The sequence below is a fragment of the Vombatus ursinus genome, unplaced genomic scaffold, assembly GCF_900497805.2.
Source record: "Vombatus ursinus unplaced genomic scaffold, bare-nosed wombat genome assembly UNPS02014158.1, whole genome shotgun sequence".
Taxonomy (NCBI): Eukaryota; Metazoa; Chordata; class Mammalia; order Diprotodontia; family Vombatidae; genus Vombatus; species Vombatus ursinus.
In genome coordinates, this window is record NW_020953936.1 from 4,755,112 (window position 1) to 4,768,181 (window position 13,070).

At 37.4% G+C, this 13,070-nt stretch overlaps 1 protein-coding gene across 4 annotated transcripts in view; it reads left to right on the forward strand.

The window, feature by feature from the left end:
- The window catches only part of TDRD7 (tudor domain containing 7), a 116,262-nt gene that overhangs the window by 66,836 nt on the left and 36,356 nt on the right, over positions 1–13,070 (forward strand). The gene's annotated exons all lie outside the window — the stretch shown is intronic.

Consider the following 13,070-nt stretch of genomic DNA (forward strand, 5'->3'; position numbering starts at 1 on the left):
TTTCCAGATACTCAAGCAATATTTCAGTTTGGCATCTCAAATCTCATTATTAATTCTTTCCTGTCTTTGTATAGTCAAAACATTTTCATTAATTATTGATTTGCCTTTGAAATTAGTTTAGATTTTCTTTAAGTAGTGTTTTTAGTCAATATAGTGATAACGGTATAGTGACAATAGTGTTAGAATAGGAGTTAAAGGATTCATATTCAATAGGCAGTAGGAATTTTGAGCCCTAGTGATATCTTCAGATTCATATTATAGAAAAATTGATCTGAGAAGGAAATGAATACTGGATTGGAGGAGGGCAGAGCAGAAACACATAGACTAAGAGGCTATTGAACGGCCAAAATTAGTAAAAAAGTAGGAAACTCGGGGGGAGATTTTTATAGCAAGTTTTTCTGATAAAGGTTTCATTTCTGAAATGTATAGGGAACTCTGGCAAATTTATAAAAATATGAGCTGTTCCCCAGTTGATAAGTGGTAAACGGATGGGAGCAGGCAGTTTTCAAAAGAAGAAATTAACGCTATTAATAACCATATGAAAAAGTACTCTAAATCACTAATAATTAGGGAGAAACAAATTCAGATAACTCTGAGATACCACTTCACACCCATCATATTGACTAGGATGATGGAAAATTTAAATGACAAATGCTGGAGGTGATGTGGAAAAATAGATACACTGAGAAGCTGTTGGTGGAGCTAGGAATTGGTCCAACTGTTCTAGAGAACAATTTGGAACTATGCTTACCCTTTGACCTAACAATACCACTACTAGATTTGTGCCCCAAAGAGATCAGAAAGAGATCTGTTTGCACAAAAATATTTTGTGGTGTCAAAGAATTGGAAACCGAGGGGATGCCCATCATTTGAGGGATAGATGAACAAATTATATGGTTGTGATGGAATATTGTGCCATAAGAGATAATGAAGGGGTGTTTTCAGAAGAATCTGGGAAGACTTATGAACTAATGTAAAGTGAATTGAGCAAAACCATGAGAATAATGTACACAGTAATGGCAACATTGTAAAAATAAGCTATGAAAGACTTGGCCTCTCTGATCAATACAGTGATCCTTGTCAGTTCCAAAGAACTTATAATGAAAAATGCTATCCATCTCCAGATAGAACTGATGAACTCTGAGTACAGCTTGAAGCATATTTTTCTCTTTATTTTTGTTGCTTTTTTCCACCACAGTGTGACTAATGTGGAAATAAATTTTATATGACTTCATATGTATAATAGATATCTTCTTTTTTGCTTTCTCAATGGGTGAGGGAAGGGGTAAAGGGACGGAGAGAACTTGGAACTGAAAATAAAATTTGTAAAAAAGAAAGGCTACTGCAGTTGTCCGGTTGGCAGATAATGGAAACTGAACTAGGATGGGCATGAGAAATTGCAAGGAGGTGATCACACATATGGTATTTTGGCAGTAAGCAAAGGATTGTAGATTGTGGCCTTGGACCAGACTAGTTTAGACCACAGCTTCTTCTGGATAGCCTTTGGACCACAGACAACAGATAAAATCTTCCAAAAAGGGGTAGTATTAAAGGATAGGCTTCTTAATCTCTTTTACTGCAAACTAGCCTACCTTTGTTTAAAATTACATTTGGAGGGGAATAAAGGATTCCCTATGGAGTCAGCTCAGGACAATTTCTCAACTGACTTGAATTGCTGACGTACCATACTTCTACTCTACTAGTCAGGACTCCTGATGAGGAGCTGAGATGGGAATAGCCACCAAACCTGGGTACCTGTCAAAGAAATCCGCAAACCACTTTGCGTTATCACTTTACAGCCTGTCTTGGGCATGACTGCCTGATGAAGTTCTTCTTAGGCTTTTCTGATGTCCTTTTGTTCTCTTCTGCTTCACACCACCCCTTTCTAAGGTCAGATTGATGTATTTAGCAATACTTGTGTTCTCTGATACCCCTGATAGTTTCCTTGCACAAAGATAGACAATAGGCTTTGGTGACAACAGCTAATAAGTTTGCATCACTATCATCTATTTATTACTATCACTAGTCCCTCTTTGTCCCACCTCAATTCTCAAGCCCCCCCCCCACGATTTTTAAAAATTCTCCCTTATGAAAAATAAGCTTGGTCAAGCAAGACAAATCAACACCTTGGCCATATCCAAAAAATGATACATTTCTTTCTTCATCTTTAGATCATCCACTCTCTGATTTGGCTGCATTCCAAAAGTTTTGTTATGTTGGCTCATTATCATTTTCTGAGATGATCTATTATTCTATGATTTGTTCTTTGGCCCTCTCTAGCACTGAGAGTGTGATACCCTATGTGGAGAGAGAAGAAAGAAACTTTTTTTTCTCTTAAAGACCAGACTTAACCCTAAATTATTCTGGTCCCAGAGCAAGCACTGCATAGTCACTATTTGGGCCCTGATTGGCTCAGAATGACTGGAGTAAGCAATTACACACACACACACACACACACAGAGAAAGAGAGAGAGAGAGAGAGAGAGAAATGCACAGGCAAAGGAGAAAGAATCCAACCATAAAGAGCTACTATGGGAATAGAGAAGACCAGGGTTCATCTTCAGAGGAGGATACTGAAGCAAAGAAACCTTTTTCTATCCCAAAGAGTAATGTCAAATGGTCACCTGCCCAAAAAGAAGTCATAGAAGAACTTAAAAAAGACTTTAAAAATCAAATGAGAGAAATTGAGGAAAAACTGGAAAAAAAATCCAAGAAAAACAAGAAATTATGAAAAGAAAGTCAACCAATTAGAAAAGGAAATCCAGAATCTTAAAGAAGAAAACAACTCCTTGAAAGTCAGAATTGGGCAAGTGGAAAATAGTGAAGTTATAAGAGATCAAGAAATAATAAAACAAAACATAAAAAATTAAATAATAGAAAAGAATATGAAGCATCTCATAAGAAAACAACGGATCTAGAGAACAGATCAAGAAGAGAAAATATAAGCATAATCAGACTACCTGAAAGCTATGATCAAAAAAAGAATCTTGATACAATAATTGTCCTGAAGCTTTAGAATGAGAGAGGAAAGTAGAAATAGAAAAATCCACCAATCACCACCTGAAAGAGATCCTACAAGAAAAGTCCACAGGAATATTATAGTCAAATTCCAAAACTTCCAGTTCAAGGATAAAATATTACAAGCAATAAGAAAAAAAATAAGGCCGTGCCACAATTAGAATCACACAAGAATTAGCAGCAGCAACATTAAAAGACCACAGGCCTTGGAACACTATATATCAAAGAACAAAAGAACTGGGCTTCCAATCGAAAATAGCATACCCAGAAAAGATAAGCATAATGTTGAATGAAAAAAAGTAGAAATTTAATGAATTGTCAGACTTTTAGGACTTTGTTTAAAAAAACGAAAACAAGCCTGAACTTAATAGATTTGACCTACAAGAGCCAAGAGAAATATAAAGTACATTCCAAAGATTAATTACAAAGGACTCAATAAGAACAGACTGTTTACCTTTTATGTATGCAAAATATCAAACATATGTCTAAGATTGTTACTAGTAAATTGAGTAGTGCATAAGAAAAACTGGGGAACACCTGAGTGTGATATGACTTTAGAAAGTAAAACCATTTAGGAACAGCTAAAAACAGTAATTATCTTATCCAAAGGAGGTATGAGAGGAATAACCAATACTGAGGAATTAGATGGGGGAGATGGGCTGCTAGGTATGGATTCAAGAGGGAACAATACATGTATATCTAGAAGAGTATAAAAGTCTTCTAAATTCAGACAGAAATAAAATGCTAAGGAGATAGGGAGGGGGGAGAAGATAAGGGAGGGATCCTTGGAGGGGGAGGTAGGTTAAGTAATAGGGAGGGCAAGGTAGCAGGTAGAAGTAAAGTAGAGGAGTCAAGAAGGATTGGACATAAGAGATACGCACAAACATAAAAACAAAGATCAGGAGTAGAATTTGTTAGGGAAAGTATATGCTATGTATGTATGTATATATGTATATCTAAACTTAATTGTAGCCTTCTGAGAGTTCGGAGAGGGGGGAGAACAGAGTAAAAAGTGCACAGCAGAGAACAAAAGAAAACTTACAAGGAAACAGAAAAGATGGACAGTTTTCAACATAATGTGTAGTATTTATTATATAGAATTTTGAAATGGAAATTTATTATTATATATTTTGAATCCTCTGTTATGTTCTGCTGTGCACATGACATGCTTTTTTTCTTTTCTTATTTTGTATTTAAGCTTATAATGTTTCTTTTTTTCTTTTCTCTATTGTGTATTTAAGTTTTAGTATTTAAGTCTGAAAAAAAAAGAAAATAAAGAATATTTAGTAACTTGCCCAGGATGACACAGCAAGAATGTGTCAGAAGCAGAATTTGAACCTAGGTCTTCCTGACTCCAAGGCCTACTTTCTATCTACTATGCCATGCTGTCTTTCTGTCACATCTAACTTATCCAAAATTCTATGCGGCTATTTAATTCCTTTCTTGTTTAATACTTTCTTAGATTTGTCTAGATTTGAAAGGGTACATTGAGGTCCCCAATTATTATAATTTTGCTGTCCATTTTCTCCTTTAATTTGATTAACTTTTCTTTAGATGCTGTGGTGTATATTTGATGTATTTATGTTATTTCATTGTCTCTGGTACCTTTAAGCATAATTTATGCTCTTCCCCCACCCCTTAAATCTCTTTTAAACATGTTTGTTTCTACTATGGCCTTGCTACCTCTCTTTTTTGAGTCTACCTGAAGCAGAGTAAATTCTGCTTCATTTCCTCATTTTAACTTGAGTGAATCTTAGTTTCAAGTGTGTCTCTAGTAAATAGCTTATTTTAAAATTCTTCTTTCTAATCTATCCTGTTCTCCCTCCCTTCTTTTTATGGGTAAGTTCATCCCCATTCATAGTTGATCGTTATTAAGTAGGTATTTCCTGACATCATATCCGTCTTATAATTTTTCACCTCTTTGCCACCCTCACTACCTTTAAAGAAGAGCATGGTTAAAGAAAAATAATGTTATCAGTATTAGAGATCTATAATTAAAGTTATCTGCTTCTACCCTTCTGCTCTCCTTTTTTCTTCTCACCCATACTGGTTTTTACCCTTTCTTTCTGTACTCCTAATCCCCCCCCCCCCCCCCCCCCCCCCCTTTACAATCTACACTTTGAACTTTGTTTTTCTTGCTGCAACTGTTCACTCCCACACTCATCCCTGCTGCTGCCTGTTTGCTGAACTTAACATATTTCTATACCAGATTGTTTGTGTGTATTCTTAACTCTGCTTTGTATGGTTCAGATAAGAGTAGGTTCATGTGATATTGACTCTCCCCTAACCCCTTCCTCCATGTTTGTATAGTCTTCTCCCATACCTTACTTATGAGAAATAGTAAGTTCCATCCCCTGCTTCCTCATTTCTTCCCTACTATATTCCCTTTTCTTAAGACCATTAGAAAAGTATAAAGCCACTCCCAGGCCCTCTGTTTGTCTCACTTACCTCCCTCTGTGACCCTTGAAAACATTAAGGTTGTGAAGGGACACTTGTCTCTTCTACCCCTGTTAGAATGCAAGCAGTTTCATCATTGTTTAGCACCTTTTCATTGCTCAGCCATATTTACCTTTCTAGGTTTCTCTTGACTCCTGTGTTTGCATTTCAGAGTATGTACTCAGCTCTGGTCTTTTTCATCAGGAATGCTTGAAAGTCCTTTATTCCATTAAAGATCCATTTTCTCCCCTATAGGATTATATTCAGTATTGCAGGGTAAGTTATTCTTGGTTGTAAATCTTTATCTTTTGCCTTTTTGGAATAGCATATTCTGAGATTTTCTCACAGTTATAATAGTTGCTTCTAAGTATTTTTATGATCCTGACTCTGATCCCTTGATACCTGAACTCTTTCTTTTTGGATACTTGCAATATTTTTATTCTTTGTTCTGAAAGCTCTGGATTTTGGCTAATAGTACTTGATATTTTCAGTTTGGGGTTACTTCCTGAAGGTGCCTGGTAGAGTTTGGTAGAGTCTTTCTATTTGCACTTTGCCCCCTGATTCTGATTTATCTGGGCAGTTTTCATTTGTGATTTAGTGAAATATGGTATCCAGGTTTTTTATTTGTTTATAATTTTTGAGGAGTCTAATAGTTCATAAATTATTTGTACTTGACCTATTTCCTAGGTCAGTTGTGTTTGATAAAACATACCATATATTTTCTTCTTTCTTTTTTCAGTCTTTTGATTTTATTCCAACATTTATTGTTGTCTCCTAGAATCACTGAGTTCTCTTTGTTCCCTTTCAGATTTTTAAGAAATTTATCACTTGGGTAAGGTTTGCCATCTTCTGTTGAAATCTGTTTATTCTTTTAAACTGTCTTGGAGGACTCTTAATTCACTTTTAGTTTCATTTTTTTTTTAACCTCTTGTTTCATTTCTTCTTGGTAATCTTATATTTCTTGTGGCCAAGCAATTTTTCTTTCAGAAAGAAAACTAAGTTTGAAGTAGTTGTGAGGTTACTCTATTTTTAGTGTACTTCTTTACCTCTTTCTTTGCTAATTTCTTTATAAGTATCTTTTTTTTTTCTGTTTACTCATCTTCATTTTCAGTTCCTGATTTGATACTTTGTGTCAAGGCTAAACTCCATCCCTTCCCATACTATTAAATTGAAGTATTCAGCCTGTTTGACCCTGACCTCAATTACCTGGTTTCATGGCACTGACTTCCACCTCCTCCAGTATTTCTATACTCAAAGAGTGCTGGTGGATTTCAGAGTGCTGTGACCTTCAGGACCCTCTGTAACATTCCCGTCAGTTTGATATGGACTTCTGCGTGCACATCTCAGAGCACTGCCTTCCCCTTTTGTCTCGTGTCAGAGTAGTTAGAGCTTCAGGTTTCTGACCCGCTGGGATTTCTCTGTCCAATTCTGGACTTCCTGCCCTCCCCTGTACAGAATACTGCTGTCTTTAGTACTCTCTGGAACATCTTAAGTCAGATTGCTACAGACTTCTGCCTCCCTTGGACTGTCTTGGTCGGAAGGCTGCTAATTCCCACATTTCCAGACAGAATGCTGCAGGTTTCCAAGTTGCCTGGGCTTCTCTTTCTCCTCACTCCAAGCTTTCTAATGCCCTTGGAGCACCACTGGTCCAAACACTGACAGGCTTCCAATTTGTTTACTTGGGCTCACACTGATTTTCCTCAATTCTTTTTGTGCAATCCTGAGCTGAATAAAGGTGCTGTTTAGATTTTTTTTTTATCATTATTTGGTTGATTCTACTTTTAGATCTTTACTGGAATACACATGGGAGAATTAGGCTTGTTCCACCATCCTAACCAGTCTTAGGACTCAATCAAAATTCCTTCCGAAGTATCCTTCAATTTTCACATCAACATGTCTTTTTATTACTCTGCACTTTTTCTCCAGCTGTCCTCTCCTACACATTAAAAAAAAAAATTCCCTACTATATCGAATGTTACCATTGTTTTCGTTTCTGATAACACTTCCTAAGTATAAAGAAAGTTGAGGACATAACATTAATTCTACTTAAATAAGTCCTTCTAAATTTTCTCCCCTTTTCCTTCGTTCTAATGCCTCACCACAGAGCTGAACATAGAATCCAAGTTTCCTGATTTTTTGGCCATTTTCTTTCTTATGAAAAGACTTATCTATTTAGGAGGGAGGGAGAAAGGAAGGATGAATTTATTAAGCGTGTACTATGTGCCAGACACTCTACTAAGTGTTTTACAAATATTGCCTCATTTTATTCTCACAATAATCCTGGAAGTTAGGTGCTATTATTATCATCACCATTTTACAGATGAAGGAGCTAAAGCAGAGATTAAATGACTAGTGATTTGTCCAGAGACACATATCAAGTGTGTGGTCAGAAACAGGATTTTCCTTTACCTATTAGACTATTAGGCTGAATCTAGAAAAACACAGATTGTTTTTCTAAGTATCTACTTTTTTGTAGAGAATAACTTTGTGTTTATGCAGTCCTTTCCAGAGGAAAATCGCTTAAGCACTATAATGATAGTGTATCTATTTTAAGTACTTAAATCTTGATCCTCCATTATATTAGAAGGGAATGTTTGTTCAGGCAACTAAAAGCATCAAATGATTAACTCAGCTACTTCAGAATTTATTAGCAAGTTAAGGGGACTCCCTAAATTACCTAGGTGCCCATCTAAACCTGTTTTGAGAAACATTCCTATAGTACTTTTACATATCAAGGTTCTGTCCTGGGCCCTACTATTTTGCTTGGTGATCTCACTGGCTCCATCACATTCAATTGTCATCTCTATGTAGATAATTCTCAGATCTACTTATCCAGCCATGACTTCTAGTCTTACATCTCCAATTCCCTGTTAGACATTTCAAACTGAATGTCCCATAAACATCTTAAACTCAGCATGTCCAAAACTGAACTTCCTATGTCTTCCCCAAAAGCCTCCCCTTTTCCTGTCTAGGGTGCCATCATCCAACCTGAGGGGCTTACAATCTAGGTGTCATCCTCAACTCCTTACTCTCTCTCACCTCCATCCAAACGGTTGCCAAATCCTGTTGATTCTAGCTTTGCAACGTCTCTCATATGCCCCCTTCTTCCTCTGACACTGTCACAATCCTGGCATAGGCCCTCATCTCCTCACACTCATATTGTTGCAGTATGCTTCTGATTGCTCTGCCTGCCCCAGATCTCTCCCCACTCCAGTTCATGCTCTACTCATCTATCAAAGTGGTCATTCTGAAATGCAGGTCTGACTATGTCTCACCAAACACACACACACACACACACACACACACACACAAACTGTTGTTCCCTCTCATCTCCATGATCACATAAAAATCCTCTGTTGGGTTTTTAAAGCCCTTCTTAACCTATTCCTTTCCTACTGTCTTTCTAGTCTTCTTATACCTTGCTTTCCTCCAAACATTCTGCAGTCCAGTGACCCTGGCCTCCTTGCTATCCTCTCACACAAGATACTCCATCTCCCAACTCTGTACATTCTGACTGGTTGTCTCCCATGCCTGGAATTCTCTTCCTCCTCATCTCTCCTTCCTGTTTTCCTGGCTTCCCTCAGTTCCCAGCTAAATTCCTACCTTCAGTAAGAAACCTTTCCTATTTCTCCTTAATGCTACTGCCTTCCCACTCTTGATTGTCTCCAATTTTTCCATACATATCTTACTTGTAAATGAGTGTTTGCTGTTGTCTTCCCCATTAGACTATGAGTTCTTTGCGAGCTGAGACTATTTTTTGCCACTTTTTATATGTCCCTAGTGCTTAGCACTGTTCCTAGAACATAGTAGGTGCTTAATAAATGCTTGTTTCAGGGGCAGCTAAGTGGCACAGTGGATAAAGCACCGGCCCTGGAGTCAGGAAGACCTGAGTTCAAATCCGGTCTCAGATGCCTAACTCTCACTAGTTGTATGACTGTGGGCAAGTCACTTAACCCCAATTGCCTTACACACACAAAAAAAGAAAGCAAATAGATGCTTGTTTCCTTGTGCTTAATAAGTGCTTATTTTATTCCTTCCCTCCTCCTTCCATACATCAAACCCCTAAACCTGTGTTTCTTTACCTTCCACCTACTGTCTGGTTCTTCCCACTGAAGCCAATCGGAACCAAGTTTCTTCTCCCTTCATATACTTGTTGAGAGCTATTAAATCTTACCTTCTGCAGGCTAACCTTGCTTAGTTCTTGCACTTGATCCTTATGTTATATGGTTTCTTTTCCTATGACCATACTTATCACTCTTTTCTGGAAACCAACTTGTCCTTTTCCTAAAATAGAGCACCCTGAATTAAACATCATGTACCCTATTTGGTCTGACCAGGGTGGCATACAGTGGAACATCTACTACCCTCGAATGTACTCAAGTATTATGCCTCTCTTAATGCAACTTAAGGTAGCATTTGCTTTTTTTTTTGGTTTCTGTGTCATGCTGATGTTGACCTGACTATCCCCAGCTTTTTCTGGATTATTGTTTGGCCACACCTGTCTTAGACCTTATTTTTTTCTTTATCCAAATAAAGAACTTTACATTTGTCCCTGTTTTATTTCATCATACCAGATTTGGCTCATAGTTTAATGTAATAAGATCTTTTTGATCCTGACTGTTACTCAGCAAGTTAGCTCTCCCTCGCAGTTTATCATCTGCCATTTTGACAAGCAGACCTTCTCTAACTTCATCCAAGCCATTGGTATATACTCTGCTGAGGGCAGGTCCTTCAGACACTTTACTAGAGAGAACACTACAATTTGACATTGACCTGTTAATGACTCCTCTTTGGGTCTGGTCATTCAACTAAGTCCAAATCTGCCAAATTATACTATCATCTAATTCACTTCTCTCCACCTTGGCTCCAAGTATATACCATGAGAGGCTTTGTCAAATGTGTTGCTAAAATCTAAGTATACTATTCCTAAACATTTGACTGTTATACTGGTTATCTTGTTAGATAAGGAGATGACTTTTCCTTGAAACCATGCCAGGTTTTAGTGATCACTATTTACTCCTTGAGCAAGGGTCGGATTGTTCTGACCTTCTTTGCTCCTCCTCTGACATTCAAAATAGCTTTAAAAAAAAAAAACTTTGTTGACAGGAATTCAGCTTCAGCACTCTTTGCCCTATTCCTACAGGACAATGTCACTCTAGTGCTTAATAAACAGTTTGGTGAATTAAATCCTGTTACCTGCCTTTCTTTTGTCTCCTACATGTGCTTTAAGTCATCGCTCTTCTTTTTACTTGGTTGGAATCATTTTTGCTTTTATTCTCTCAGTTTCATTCTTCCCATTGCTCTTTAACTTGACTTTACCAGAAGGATATTAGTGTATCCTATCCGTCCTTTCTCTGAACCCTTTGAAATCTCTTCCAAAATCTAACATACACATAGCTATGCCTGACTTTTCCTTTCTTTCTGTAATGAATTTAGTTACCAGCTCCGAAGATTATCTTTTTGTTTGTTTGTTTTTTTTAACCTTAGCAGTCTTTCTCCTTGTTGGTCAGAATTAGGTACAAAATCCAGTTTCCTTTTTTCTTTTTTGGATGCAGTTAATAATAAGGTAAGTCACAATTGTGAAAGTTTATTTGCTTTTGGAAGAGAGCAGGATCCAGAAGGGGATCTGGATTATTGAAGTTTCCTATCACTACTATATCATACCTCCAGTTCAGGTTTGTGAACTATTTTTCCATATTCCCCATCTAATTCTTTTAATTAGATGGTCAATAGTATACTTCCATGAGAATATCAATTCTGTTTCTTCCCCCATTTTTCCATGCCCAACTAACCAAATCTCCTTGATAGCATAAGAAGATGAATTTGCTTCCTTGTGGTAAGGCTCTCTGTTCATCTTTATTATTGTTCATACTTTGTGCATGTACATATAGATATCTGGTCCTAGAGTTCATTACCAGATCTCTTCTTGAATCTTTTTCCTGAGAATTACTGATTCTTTCTGCCACTATTTTAATTCCTTTGTTGTACCTGCTACTAAGTCTCTGTGGTATCAAATTTGAAAGGTCTCTGTAGGCATTTTTCTTTCTTTTCAGTGTAGAACCTTTTTAGTCACATTCTCAAGCATCCAGACAAGTGTTTTGTTTTGGCCTTGTTAGATATACTCCATCCCTAGCCAATGGCTCCTCATACCTATATTTTAAGCCATCACCCAGAAATCTGAGCCCCATGCTCAAACACCCTTTTTTAAAAACAAGTAATTCACTCCCAAATTTTTCTTTCTTTTATGAATCTTCCATTCCCAGTCAGCTGTAGTGAAGATGGAAGTACTTCTTATTCCTCCAAGGTCCTAAAGTTTTTGCCTATGACCTCATAATCCTTTGTGGTGACCTCTCCTCCAGAATGAGACAACTTTGCACTTCATGCATATATCAATGTTAATTAGTTTTGATAGAAACATAAATATGCAGGTAACCCAAAATTCTCATTGCCTTCCACATTTGCTTGAAGCCAGATGCTCAGACTTTTGCTTTTTTGGGGTAATTTTTCTAGCTAACCCTTGTGCCAAACTGCCTGTTGAGCCCCTGCAATGCTTTGGAGGCCCAAGCAGTAGGAGGTTCTAGATGTTTAATTTATACAGAATGCTATTTCCACAATTTGTCATGATAGGATACTATGTCCTCAGTAAGCAAAAATCCAATTATCTAATTATATACCCCCCACTTTTTTATCTTTCTGTATCTCCAGACTTCTAGCCTCAAAGTTTGCTTGATACCCTAGGCTTTTCTAGCGCAGTGACTCAGACTTCTATTTCACTCTTTCCTGGCCATCTCATGCCATGCCACCAAATTCATACTTTTCTCTTCACCCTTCTTTACTTCCTATTGCTTGCTCTGAAAACAATGATCAAATCAATGTGACAGTTCCTAGAAAGAAGTTAAATCAGTTACCCTGTGAATTCCTGATCAAAACACCTCTTCCTGCCCACATGTATGTACGTTGTCTTTCTCTCTCTCTCTCTCTCTCTCTCTCTCTTTAGGCAATTGGGGTTAAGTGACTTGCCCAGGGTCACACAGCTAGTAAGTGTCAAGTGTTTGGTCTGAGGCCGGATTTGAACTCAGGTCCTCCTGATTTCAGGGCCAGTGCTCTATCCACTGTGCCACCTAGCTGCCCCCATCTTTCTCCATTAGAATATAACTCCTTGAGGGCAGAAATGTCTTTTTGGTTTTGTATCCTCTGTGCTAAGCATAGTGCCTAGTAAATAGGAAGTACTTAATAAATACTTTTACAATCATTAATTCATTTCTTTATACTTCCATAGCTGTTTGGCTCTTTATCCCCATTGGGGACAGAGAGTACTGACTGCCTTAGGAGTAAAAGAGGATATCAGGGACCAAAGATCTCAGGGAATTGGAACTCAAAGAAGGAAGGCTGATGATGGGAGAAGGGAGAGAAGGGTATTATGCTATGAGGGACATTGGAGTGAAGTCAAGAGTAATGGTCAGAGAAAAATGTGATCCCCATTCATTGTATACTATAAAATGATTACTCTGAACTACCATTCAAAAGGAAATTAGAAACCAAATAATCTCACTCTCAAAGTAAAACTTTCCTGGAATATTCTAGTTCTGGTGCCAGATTTTAACACTTAATTGAAG